The sequence below is a fragment of the Zonotrichia albicollis genome, chromosome 5 (assembly GCF_047830755.1).
Source record: "Zonotrichia albicollis isolate bZonAlb1 chromosome 5, bZonAlb1.hap1, whole genome shotgun sequence".
Classification (NCBI taxonomy): Eukaryota; Metazoa; Chordata; class Aves; order Passeriformes; family Passerellidae; genus Zonotrichia; species Zonotrichia albicollis.
Window position 1 is genome coordinate 4,688,703 of NC_133823.1, and position 12,793 is coordinate 4,701,495.

The following is a 12,793-nucleotide window of genomic DNA, read 5'->3' on the forward strand; positions in this document are numbered from 1 at the left end:
AGCAGGAAAAGGGGGGATTCTGATCCCCAGCAGTTAAGGAGGGATTCTGATCCTGAGCATGAAAGGGGGGATTCTGATCCCCAGCAGTTAAGGGGGGATTCTGCCCCTCTGACCCCTCAGGTGAGACCCCACCTGCAGAGCTGCCCCAGCCCTGGCACCCAGCACAGGAAGGACCTGGAGATGCTGGAGCAAGTCCAGAGGAGACACCAGGATGATCAGAGGGACGGAGAAGAGAAGGTTCTGGAGTGACCTCATTGTGGCCTCCAGTGCCTGAAGGGAGCCCACAGGAAATTTGGAGAGACACCATCGACAAGGGTCTGGAGTGACTGGGCATTGGGGAATGGCCTCACACTGACAGAGAGTAGGTTTAGATGAGATATTAAAAAATAATTCTCCACTTCTGAGTGTGCTGGGGCCCTGGCACAGGGTACCCAGAGCAGCTGTGGCTGCCCCTGGATCCCTGGATGTGACCAAGGCCAGGCTGGACAAGTCTTGGAGCAACCTGGGATAGTGGAAGGTGTCCCTGCCCATGGCAGGGGTGAGACTGGATCTTTAAATCCCCTCCAACCCCAAACCATTCCACAGTTCTGTGATTCTCGACAATAAATGTGCTGCATTGTAAGCATCTTGAAAGTCATGGCAGTAGAGAGGGCTTTTGGAGTGATTATTCTTTATAAATAAGTGCCTCAGAAGTGCACTCTTTGCAAGAAGGACTGTACTCAAGAGCATTAACCAGGCCTAAGTAGATGTGGATATCACTGTAATTTCCTTTTTTTCAGGTTTAGTATAGTCCAGATGTCAACAGCTGATGAAATGGAAGACTCAAAAGCTCAAAAGTGTTAAGAAATCAAGACATCTTGACAAATGGATACCTGCTTGTCCAATATAACCATGACTCAGTGAAAAAAATTTAATTCATTGCTTAAGTAAGATTGAACATCCTTAGAGGACGTTTTGGGAATGCACTTCAACAATCCATGAAATACATTCAGGAACACAGCTGCAGGGAAGGAATAAAGTGTAGGCAATTATACAGAGGCTTGAAAAAGATACAAACTGGGCAAATTGTATGAATGTAATTGAATAAAAACCTCCATTTTCATCAAATTATTCACTACATACTAGCAAGGTACTTAAAAAATAAAAAGGGATTTTTAAAAAAATGAATGTTTGGGTTTGGATTTAGGCAACAGAAATGAGGTACCTTAGTCTGTCTATCTAAACACTGCATGAATTTTCGTTGAAATTAGCATATGGAGATCCCAGAAACAGCACTAGAATTTAAGGGTCTCCAACAGCATGGAAAAAAGGGATCATTTTATCTGCGTGCTAAATACAGGAGTGGTGCCAAGCTTGGTGCATCGCTGTTGTAAAGTTTGGCCTCGGGTCATAATTGCTAATGCAAAATGCAATGCAAGATTAAAACCACCCCAAGCAATGGGGTTTAATGACAAAGATAAGGAACTGCTTGATCTAAACTCTCAGAGGCTCATCATTCTGAAAATGCACTGGCTTGGACACTTCACTGTGAAAGAAGGTGCAATTAGGTCTGCATGCTTTAAAATCCTTATCTTAATGAATGTAGGACTTAATATATGACTACAAATGAGAAAAGAGGGCAACAGCTCTCAAGAGTTGAGCAACAGTTTTGTCTCTACGTTTTTGAGTCTAGAAGATGGTGATAAAGCAGGGGCTGGAATGAATGAAAAGAGAAAGTCACAAGAGTTTGTTAAATAGAAACTTTGAAGGCACAGATAGATCTGATTGGTCCCCACATGAAACACAGGCTGAAGTGCAGGGCAAAGCTTCCTTTGAAAGACAAAAAAACATACTGAAATGATGTCAAAGTTTGCCCTTAGTGAGTTTTATCTGACATTCAGGATCTGTGCTGCCTCACTCTGCCTTTAAGGTTGCAGTGTCAAATCTCTTTGACTCTGTCATCCTAAGGATTTTCCCCGACTGCAGCCAACAGAGCAGCTGAGTCTTGCAGTAGAAATGGAATAAAAGGAAACCCAGATAAAAAGACAGGTAAGAAAGAATGAAACAAAAAAGCAGAGAAGGACTGATGTGAGGAGTGACCTTTTCCACATTTTCCACATTCCCAGGACTGCAACACTGCAGGGTAGCAACCAGATCCTCAACTGCTGTTGAGCTGATAGAGGGAGACCCAGATTCAGCTTCCCAGACTTCACAAGGAGTCCCAAATGAAGGATCCCTCTATAACTGGTGGAGACTGAGAGGAATAGCAGATTTATCTTTACAAATGGTCTGCTGGAAGATAAAACCGGCACTGGGAGGTAAAAGAAACAATGGGAAGGATTCCACTGATTGGTGAATGGAAGAAGATATTTGGTTTTACTAATAAATTTTAGGTTTCCTGAAAAATTAAATTAGACATTGAAAGATGAAAGAAACAATGGGAAAGAAAACTCCTAAATTTGGTAAGAATTAAAAATTAAAAGGGAGGGTTATACATTAGAGGGAAATCTTTGGTATCAGGCATATTGGGAAGTCTGAACCTCTCAAGTACCTCAGAAATGGGGAAAGAGAGAAGGGAAATGCAGATGGGAAATGAGGATAAAAGGAGGCTGTGTCCTTCAAAAAATTTGAGAGATCCCAGGGGAATCCCCCATGGTCTATCCTTTATTCCAATAAAGTAAAAGGACTCTTCTGTCTCCTTTTTGGACATAAACCTCTGGTGTTTGTGGATTAATTTTCCTAACAAGACCATTCCACAGCCCAAAAGACAGGGAGATACCTGTGAAAGAAGAGGCACCTCTCTTTGCTGGTTTTCAGAGCAGAAGTTTATTCATGTTTGCAGAATTCAGTGTTGATTTTTGAGGCATGGATCATGGATTTCTGAATATGGGTCGTTGTCAATACCAAGATAACCTGAAAGGGACTCAGAGGCTTTCACGGCAGGGCTGAGGGCTCTTTTATAATCTCTAATCTGTGTACTAAGGGCTAAAGTACCAAAGGCAGCTATCAGATTATTTTAAAAGGTAGAAAGGAAGACTCAGGAAGCTACAGACCAGTGAGCCTCACCTGTGTGCAGGGAAAATCATGGAGCAGATCCTCATGGATGCAACATTAGGGCATGTGCAAGATAAAGAAGTGATTTGAGACGGCCAGGAAGGCATCCCCAAACTGTGCCTGACCAGACTGGTGCCTTCCAGGAGGGAGGGACTTCAACAGTCAACAAGGAAACACCAATTGGCTTTATCCATCTGTGCATAGAAATCAGCCTGAAAATTAATTTTAGGCTAACAAATCCATGTCTTTTTAATATAAATTCCCAAGTGGATTTCTCTTACTTTTTTCCTGCTGGGAAACGATGACAAATGGTACAAGAAAATTAAGATTAGTATCAGGGGTGAATGCAGGCAGTTTTGTGCCTTTTGAAATTCTGGTGAGATTTCACAGATCTCAGGTCAGGCTTCTTTCAGAGCACTGTGCTTGGGAGAATAAAACCCTACTGTGTGTCTTGAAAGGGTAGAGCAGAGTGCAATTAGGCTTATCTGGAATAAAAGGGATAGGTATTAAAAATGTCAGAGATATTGTGTTGCACTGCATTATTTGGTGATTGAGTGGTTAATTCTATGGGAGGACTATAATTCTGATGTCAGCATGAGAATTATATGGATCCAGCCTGCTGGAACAGATCACAGATATGTGAGAGATATTTTGGTTTTGACTGTAAAATGAATGGTTTAAAGGGAAAGGGAACACACTCAAATACCTTTCAAGTGATCAGTGACATTTCAGCTTTCATTTTAACCAAAATTCTCTGTGTTTGGATGCTGTAAATATTACTGTTCAGTAGAATAAATGCTTAAAACAAAACATATAATGCAGTCTTTTAGGAATGATATTTCAGTCCTGGTCCCCATAAAACCCACCCCAAACAACAGCAGTCCAATAAATAAACAAAACCCAAACCACTGATAAAATAAATACATCCATGGGAATTTAAAATTCTTTCCTCGTCAAAGAGCACAAGGAATGCCAAGATTTCTGGAAGCCACTAATTATATTCAGAGCATAGCATGTCCTGAAATTCAGCCGTCTTCAAGGTGTCTCTAGCTGAGCACCTGAAGCACCTGCAATAATTAATTGCTTTTCCAAAGCCTGGAGGAGGACCCAGATTCCAGGAATTGCTCCGGGTCAGAAGAGCAATATTTGGTCCATTGATGAGATTTCTTTCTCGTGTCACACTCTTCTGAGGTGCATGAAAGGGAGGAAATGCACAATTTTCAGAGTGAGAGCGGAGCTTATGCTGAGCTTGGAAAGCTTCCAGCAGTGTTTTAGATGCTGCTGCAGTACAGAGAAGCCCAGCAGTAACAAACCTTGTTTGCCATTAGATGTATTTTCTAAAATAAATGTGGAGGTAAAATTGTCAGCAAATTGGACCATCTGAGGCTTTTTACTTTCCTCCTGATTTATAGCTCTAACACCCCTGCAAATTTTAAGCTAGTATCAAATCCCTGCAGAATCTTTATCCTTCTTAAGCCAAATAATTGTCTTCTGCAGGAATACAAATTTTCCTGTGCCTCTAGGCTTGCAGTCTTTGATAGAAATTTCTTTTGGATGCTAATTTATTTGCTTATATTACAGAGAGAAAAATCTGTTTGCTACCAGTTTCTGGTATAAAACTACACCATCAGTGTGTATTCCAGAAACATGATGAAAACTAGGAACAGGAGAAGGAAATTATGGATAAAGGACCCTGCTGAATATATGGGATTCCCCCAAATATTGGGATTATTCACTCTGAGTGGCCAAAGGGGCTACAGACGACAATGAAAATTAAAGGCTTGGTATGGGTCACTCGGGCCAGCAGCAGGAGGAGCTGGAGCTGCTGGAGAGAGCCCAGAGGAGACCTTGGAGCTGCTCCAGGGATGGAGCCAGGCTGGGAGAGCTGGGGCTGCTCACCTGGAGAAGAGAAGGCTCCAGGGAAAGCTCAGAGACCTTCCAGAGCCTAAAGGAGCTCCAGGAGAGCTGGAGAGGGACTGGGGACAAGGGATGGAGGGACAGGACACAGGGAATGGCTCCCACTGCCAGAGGGCAGGGATGGATGGGATATTGGGAAGGAATTGTTCCCTGTGAGGGTGGGGAGGCCCTGGCACCTTTGGCTGCCCCTGGATCCCTGGAAGTGTCCAAGGCCAGGCTGGACAGGGCTTGGAGCACCCTGGGATAGTGGAAAGTGTCCCTGCCCATGGCAGGGGGTGGCACTGGATGGGCTCTAAGATCCCTTCCTCCTCAAACCATCCCATGATTCTGTGGTCCAGACAGAATCTGTGACACAGATTCTGTGTCACATTTTCCTGTGACACATTCTATGACAGTTTTGCATGGCTGACAAGATGCAGATTTATGGAGTGTCCTTACATTGATTAGTTAAAGGGATTTTTAAGCTCAGGTGTTTTCTCACAAATGTAGTCAAATCTGTCTTGAAGCAACCTCAATTCCACTGACACAGGGAGCAGAGCTCTAAACCCCCAAGGACCTCCTGACAAAGGGTAACTTAAACCCTTCAAGTCACCTCTGTGAATTCACACCAAGTCAGTGACATTGACATCCTTGTTCCTGCCTGAGTGAGAACGGAATTTGTCTAACTTGAAAAAGAGGTACTAAAAAAAACCCCAAAAACCAAAACAAGCAATCAAACAAAAACCCATACCAAACTAAAGCCAAGCCAAAAACCCTAATTTCTTTTACTGACATTGCTAAACTACTATAAGAAGTAAAATATCTGTATCAGCAGGAACCAAATCCTTAAAACTAACTAGATATCTGACTCATAATGCTCCATTTAGGGATTGTCTCTTGATCCCTTTGGAAAATAAGCTTATATTTTAAAACATGTAATTTCCTCTTTTATTGAAAAAAACCAAACCAACCCAAAACCAAACCTCCTTTGGTGTTTATGCACCTTGTTCTGAGTAAATAAAAGAGCTATAGACTTAAAATCTTCATCCTACAGAGCTTTTTGTGTTACTTTTTTTGTTGCTTTTACCTACCTTTGGACTTAATTACCAAGACTTCATTGTTCATGTGCAGAAGTTTTGGAAACAAGTAATTGTTCCTGCAGCTCTGCAGTCTGTGGGAAATCATATTTCTGAAGCTGCATGGGTCTCAACAAAGCAGGATTTCAAAATCTGTATTAACCATAGGTAGCTGCTGCTCCAGTAACCCTATTGAGTTCTCCTTGTCTCTTGCTAAGCAACAAAACAATTAACTTGATCGATGTCTTGGTAAATTTAAGTCAAATTTTCAGCAGTTAGTTACAGAAAAAAGGTAACAACATTACACTTAAGGCTGTGCAGTTTTCACTTCATGAGAAGTGATAAGGTTTCCTCAAAACCTGGATGCTCTGAATTTCATCATTAATTTGAAATGGTTATTTTAATCTCTGCAATGATTAAAGTTTCTAGGGCAATTTGAAGGTAAAAGAGAATCCTCAGTGCTGTTAAGGCAGAAAAAAAATTATTAAATGAATAGCTGAGGTGACAGAGAGTTAAAGCAGAGAGATTGTGGACCTTATTCTGTGCTGATTCCCTTCCCCAGCAGTCAGGGGAAATTTTCCCACAGTGCCTTCATTTATAGCAACACCCTTTCAGATGCATTATAATCTAACATTTATTGTTCAAATTCCCCAGCACTTTAAAATTAAAAATCATGTGATTCCATAGTTTTCCCCTTTTGTGAATAAGTCACAAAGCAGGATTTTATCTCTGGGATTTTCCTGTCAATGCACACCACACAATGGGGCATTTGCTGCTATTCTGATTTTGCTGCAAGTCTGATTGAAAAATCCTGCTTCATTTCTGAACTGAAAGCAGGAATTAAGGTTTTATCTGTCCTTTTTTTTTGTTTAAAACAGGTCTCAGCTGAAAACTAAGATATGTGTTCTCACTCTTTTAAAAATTAAACCAATAATTTGGACAGGTGGCATGTTATATAAATCACACATTGCATAGTTGGCTTGCTTTAAACAAATATTAACAAAAAAAAATTCCCCTTGGTAAGTGACTGTGAATTGATCTATGCTGCTGTGCTTACAGACCATCATATCCTGAAAGAATTTCCTGCCATTTTATAGAAATAATCTTAGGGTTGTCACTGCTTGGACTGCTACAGCTGCAGTTCGTCTCTTCGTGATTGAGTTTGAGTTGGTTTTGGTCCTTCAAAGAACAAAATTGGGTTTTCAAGAAAAATGCAGCTACTCCTGTGTGGCTGTTGCAGTAGAAGCCTCATTTCTTGGGGGTACCCAGGCACTTTCTCACTGCTGCAGCACAAATCTGTAATGTGGGTTTATGCTTTATGCAGCACAGATGCAGGGAACAGAGTTACATCAGTGCAGCAACCTAATGCAGAGGAAAAGCTCTTTGCCTCTGCAAGTCATTGCTCCTCAGAAAAAGGGATGTTGTAAAACGTGTCCTCTGTTAGAATCAGTGCTGGTTAGAGTTTAACTTTTCTTGAAGCATTCTGAAAAAAGAGATGCTGTGGTATTTTTGGGATCCCCAGGATAAAGGAGGAATTGAGAATCTGACTCCATATTCTTAGAAGGCTATTATATTATATTATATTATATTATATTATATTATATTATATTATATTATATTATATTATATTATATTATATTATATTATATTATATTATATTTATGCTATACTAAAGAATAGAGAAAGGATACTTACAGAAGGCTTAACAAGATACTAATTAAAAACTGGTGACTGACTCCTCATAGTCTGACACAGCTTGACTGTGATTGGTCATTAGGTAAAAACAATTCACATGTTGGATAAACAATCTCCAACCACATTCCAAAGCAGCAAAACACAGGAGAAGCAATCAGCTAATTATTGTTTTCATTTTTCTCTGAGGCTTCTCAGCTTCCCAGGAGAGGAAATCCTGGCAAAAGGATTTTTCCAGAAAATATGACAGTGAAAAGGCACCACAAACACAGCTGAAAAAATGTCTGTTTGCTTTCTCTCACACCAACAGGCTTCTCTCTGCTGGCCAGTGAGAGGAGCCCAGGGAACAGCTGGAGCTGGGTCAGGGGGATTTATTTTGGATATCAGGAAATTTTCCTCCCCCAGAGGGTGCTGGCACTGCCCAGGTTCCACAGGGAATGGAAACAGCCCTGAGGCTGCCAGAGCTCCAGGAGAGTTTGGACACCACTCCCAGGGATGCCCAGGGTGGGATTGTTGGGGTGTCTGTGCAGGGACAGGAGTTGGATCAATGATCCTGGTGGCTCCAGTCCAGTTTTGGAGTTTCTAATTTTCTGTGACCTTAATGGTGCTGCCCTATTGAGTGTGTTGGATCACAGAGCAGCTCCTGAGAATCCTAAATTCTGTGCCTCCACTTCAGATGAGAGGCTGCCTCCAATTCACACCCCATTTCCCATGTAGGCATTGGGCAATGCTGTCAGACAACACCGAAATTCCCTTTTCTAGAAAGAGCGCTTTATGGAGAGGCTGATTTTCATTTTGCATAATGACTCACTTTTGTGTCTCCTTCCAACTTTCTCCCTACCTGTTCTATAAGGCTTGCCATTTTGACTTTGGTCTGCCAGCAAAATAGCTTTGCCTCCGTCTGATTACTTTCTGTAATTTATTTGATAATCTCAGTTCTTTCCTCCATCTCAGTGAAGTGCATGTGCTACTGACAATGCTTCTGCAGGGCTTGTGAAAACAGAAAGTGGGAAGAAAAGCTGGTGTTTCACAGGGGAAGGCAAACCAGGACTGAATTCACAGCAAATATTGAACTCTTAAAGGAGGGCTTATAAGAAGCACTGAAAGTGTGGGGTGGCTGGTTGTGGGTCCTCAAAGGTTGGGACTGAAGGCACTTGAGACAGTAGCTCATGTTTGGACTCAGGTATTTATTATTTCTTATCAGTAAAACAGCCTCACAGCCATGAGTTCTGCACCTTTTCATTAGCAAGGCCAACAATCTCTTGTTACAAAGTCTTTTAAGACTAAACTATCCAATTAGGAAATGACACCTGGATTATTTTCCCTTTTAACCCAATAACTGATCCTACAGAGCCCACAATGCAGACTTTTCTGTCCAATTAAAAAAAATAATCACCCAAACCCATGAAGAAGAAGGAAGAAGAAGGTAAAGAAGAACAACCTGCCTCTGCCATAAAACCTCCATCTTGCTTCATATTTATTTCTACATTCTAAATCCCCAAACTCCAACTTTTCCACCCTGTGATATTACACACTTCTAACCAACTACACACTCGTAATCCCAGTGCTATTAATCAATTTTGGAAGTCTTGTCCACAGCCTCAGGTCAATGCAGTGTTCTCTTGTGGGTCTGTGCTTTCCAGCACAGAAAGCTTAAAATTCTCAGCATCCAGGGTTCCAACAGCTGGTGCCAGTATAGAGCTCTCAAAAATACATAAAACTAAATACCTAAGGCTTAAAACTAGGAAAATCAATTCCCAAATACTTATGTAGAAAGAAAATAAAACAGATTTTAAATATCTATCTGTGGGCTTTTTGATCTGTAGTTCAGCAAGGATTCCCTCTTTCTTTATTGTACTGAGACATAAATATAAATCTAATACAGGAAGCGTCAGGAGCTGACCCTGGCTGAGGATCAGTCCCAAATCCCTTGCTTGAGAATACAAATGAATATAATAGAGATGGGCTTTATTTCTTTGTGTGATTTTTTTTTCCCCTAGAGTTTAATGAATGAAGATAAACATTCTCCCATTAACTGGGAGAACGGGAATGACTTCTTCACTCATGTTTGCATTCATTATTAGCTTCAAAAAAATACACAGCTACATGATCTTATGTCTACAAACCCAACTCTGCTCCTCCCTCCATCCTCTCCTGGTTTTTGCAACTCAGTCAATCCCAAAAGTGATTTGAAGGGGAGGAGGTAGGAGCTTCAGAGAGAGAATTCAATATCCATGGGGTGGTGAAGGGAATTAGCACTCTCTGAATTGAAAACACAGGAAGAGCTGACATTAGACAATTTATCTGGTGGCAGCTGGCCAGCCTCACAGGCAGTGCCCCACTGGCTGGCAGGCACCTCTGAAACTGGGATAACACACCTTGTTTCTCACCCAGCAAGACACTGAGAGTCTCAGAGGGAGAGCTGGAATTGATGCTGTGAGGGCACAAACCTGTAACAAAGCTGGGTTTTAACCTCCTCTGCTCACAGAATGACTTCCTTCATCCTTGCTTCATTACGCTCCCAGGAGCCACATCCATTTCATTCCACAAAAATTACTGAATTTACTCAAGAGAAACCAGGTGAAATTTGGAAAACTTAAATTAGATGACTCCAGAAAACCCTCTGGCTTTAAATTCTGTGAAGCTGTGAAAAATACACAGATCAAAAAGGATGAATAAAGTGAATTCCTAAGTGGCCTGGGACAGTGGATGGTAGAAATGGACTATTTGGCTGGCCATGTCCATCCAGATGTGAATCAAGGCCATGCAACTTTTAGAGCCAGTGATAAATACACAACTGAGATTACATTTTAATATTCCTGACAAGTGTATGATACCTGACACTGCCCAGAGAAGCTGTGGCAAAATTGGGCTTGATGGGGTTGAGATCAACCTGGTCTAGTGGAACTAAATCAGGTTTGAGGTCTCTCCCAACCCTAATAATTCTATGATTCTATAATCAGATATCAGAAAAGGTGGCTGTTAAATACAGTGAATCCACAGGATAATATCAGTCACCGTGAAATTACTTGCTCTACTCTAATATTTCCTTTCCTTTATGAATGGGATTAACAACAATGGGATTTCAAGTAGAATGAATGAAACTGTTACAAGAGGGAACACCTGGGAGAAGAAAATAAGACAAAGTTGGCCCAAACACTCTTGTGCTTTAACTTTTCACCTCTGGAGACTTGACTTCCAAGGTCTTTTAGAGCCCAGCAGGGAAGAAGAGACAGAAGAAAAATGGGAAAATTCAAGGCTGCTGGCCAAGTTTTTGCATAGTATGCATCCCTTGAGTAGTATTTGCTCCTAAAGAGCAATCCCACCAGAGATCTCTGATTCCAGTCTGTCTTCCCAATGACATCGTTACCCTGCTGGTCACTGATGAGGGAGAGAGGAGGATCAGGCTCTCTGTACACAGCCCTTTGTGAGGTGCCCAGGCAGGACAGAGCATATCAAAGAGGATTGTGCCTGACACAGCTCTTTTTTAGAGGGATGTTTGGTTTCCCAGAGAAGTGGGAACCTTGCCTAATCCATAATGACCCAAATCGTTTCGCAATGCATCCTTCTAAGCGAGTTTGGCCACGTAGTTTCTCACTGACAAAATCCCTTGATTTTCTAGGGGTGTAGAAAAAGATTAGTGCACAAAAGACCATCTGTCTCCAGGCTGCTGACAGGCTAAAAGATGGACTTTTCCCTCTCTGTGGAGCAGGTTGAAACCCTCCCAATCTGGAGGCAGCGAGCGTTCGTTATCTCTGAGAAACACCAGCCTGCAACAAGCATTTCCTTCCCTTGATTTGCTGTCCTGGGATAATCCCCTGGCTGCTCCATGGGCTGACCTGTGTGTGAGCTCCTGGAGCTGCCCACACCCGAGGGACACAGGCTCATCCATCAGGTATTGATGGTTTGGCTCCAGGATTGGATATAATCAGGTCTTTCTGCCAGGCACACAAGCCTTCCATCAGGAAAGCTTTCCATCCTGATTACTGATAAACTCTTCTGGGAAAGAAGGGAGACTTTCCCACCTGTCAGAGGTAGCAAAAGGACATTATTTTCTGTGTTGTGGCCAGTGCTGTGCAGTGAGAAGCAAAACACTGAGTCTCATTATTGCTCACACCAGTGTCGCATTTGGGGCCTGGGGCTTTTTCATACTGTCTGCTTTGCAAACTCAAAATAATAACCACTTCCCTTCCTGGAGGATTGCAGCATGAATAGGTGAGACAGACAAATAAAATAAAGACTTTTATTCCCATTTCAGGGATGGAAGACAGGTGAGAAATCTGCCCAGAATACCATGGCGTGCAAGGTCAGAGGTGGGAGATATTCAAGCCTTTCCCAATTTCTTTGCCATTTCTCTGCAACTTTCCAGTTGGGTTTGTTCACATTCTGTCACCCCAGGTATGTGCTGACACACAGAATGGAATCACATTTGATAGTTTTTAGCCTTTTCAGTAGGTACAGGAAGCATAATCCACTGTCATGGATCACTCCATCCTTGCTTTTAGGTGTCTCATAAAAAATATAGTTACTTCCCCATTACACATCACACATGCAGTGGGCTAGTTTAATATCAAGTTAATATTTAATAGTTTCCAAAATGTTATGCTATCCTCAGGGAAAGATGCTTTCTGAATGTAAAATGTAATCTCACATTTGGTGGATTTGAGTTTTGCACATGTCATTGGATCAGCTGCTGCTGTTACCAGATAGGCTTATCTAGATCCTGACAGAGCTAAAAAATTGCATGTGTGTATCTTTGGGTTGTGGTCTGTGTATCCTACCAGCCACATTCAGCTGCTTCATTCTGGGGGTCTTTTATTTATCTTGGAAAGGAGATTTGGTTTCCTGCCTTCTCCCCTCCCTGCATGGCTTTTGGTTATCAGAATTCTCATTTCCCCATCCATAAAGCATGGATAATAAAACAGGGCTGTCTGTAGTGTGAAATTGAAATTCCTGGCAGCAAAACACAAACTATTGTAGCACTGACATTCTTGGTGGGCCACTGAAGGTGAGAGGGGGCTTACAATACCTTCCTTTTGGTCCATGTGTTTTAAGGAAGAGCAAAACATCAGTAATAAAGTGTTTCATGTAAAATT

At 41.8% G+C, this 12,793-nt stretch overlaps 1 long non-coding RNA gene across 4 annotated transcripts in view; it reads left to right on the plus strand.

The window, feature by feature from the left end:
• The window catches only part of LOC113460085 (uncharacterized), a 382,981-nt gene that overhangs the window by 24,588 nt on the left and 345,600 nt on the right, over window positions 1-12,793 (plus strand). The window contains exon 3 of one of the 4 annotated variants that reach the window (XR_012580341.1): window positions 11,956-12,083. The exons of 2 other annotated variants lie outside the window; for them this stretch is intronic. This is a non-coding gene — a long non-coding RNA (uncharacterized LOC113460085). Of the gene's footprint in view, window positions 1-779; window positions 3,815-11,955; window positions 12,084-12,793 lie in introns of those variants that run through there. One more of the 4 variants, XR_003381784.2, reaches the window with a different exon arrangement.